Source organism: Magnolia sinica, chromosome 5, assembly GCF_029962835.1.
Source record: "Magnolia sinica isolate HGM2019 chromosome 5, MsV1, whole genome shotgun sequence".
Taxonomy (NCBI): domain Eukaryota; kingdom Viridiplantae; phylum Streptophyta; class Magnoliopsida; order Magnoliales; family Magnoliaceae; genus Magnolia; species Magnolia sinica.
In genome coordinates, this window is record NC_080577.1 from 16,711,739 (window position 1) to 16,712,328 (window position 590).

The window sequence follows — 590 nt, forward strand, 5'->3', positions numbered from 1 at the left end:
TTGGGGATGGTAGTCGGTAGACCAACTCGCAGGGTGTTTTCGGAAACGGATTGGCTACTCCCCCTGCCACCAGCCAATGGCTGATGGTCGGTGCTCTGTGGGCCCCAACATGATGTATGTGTTTCATCAATTCTGTCCATCTATTTTTATAGATCATTTTATGGTCTTATAAAAAAAATGACTTATATTCCAATCTCAAGTGGACCACATTATAGGAAACAGTTTTGAATGAACTTCAACCATTAAAAACTTTTAAAAACTTTTTGGGGCCCATAAAAGTATTGAATGAATCTGATCTTTGTTTTTTCCCTTAATCTAGGTCTTTATGACCTAATAAACAGATTGGATGTAAAATAAACAGTACAGTGGACCTTAGTAGGATTTAAATGATGGATATCCAATCACTATTGTTTTCCTGTGGTGTGGTCCACCTGAGATTTATATCCCTCTCATTTTTGGGATTAACCCCTAAAATAATCTTTAAAAATGGATGAACAGAATAGATGAAATACATACATCATGGTGGGGCCCACAGATCACCGACCATCAGCCACGGGGCTGGCGTCAGGGGGAGTAGCCAATCCATTCCC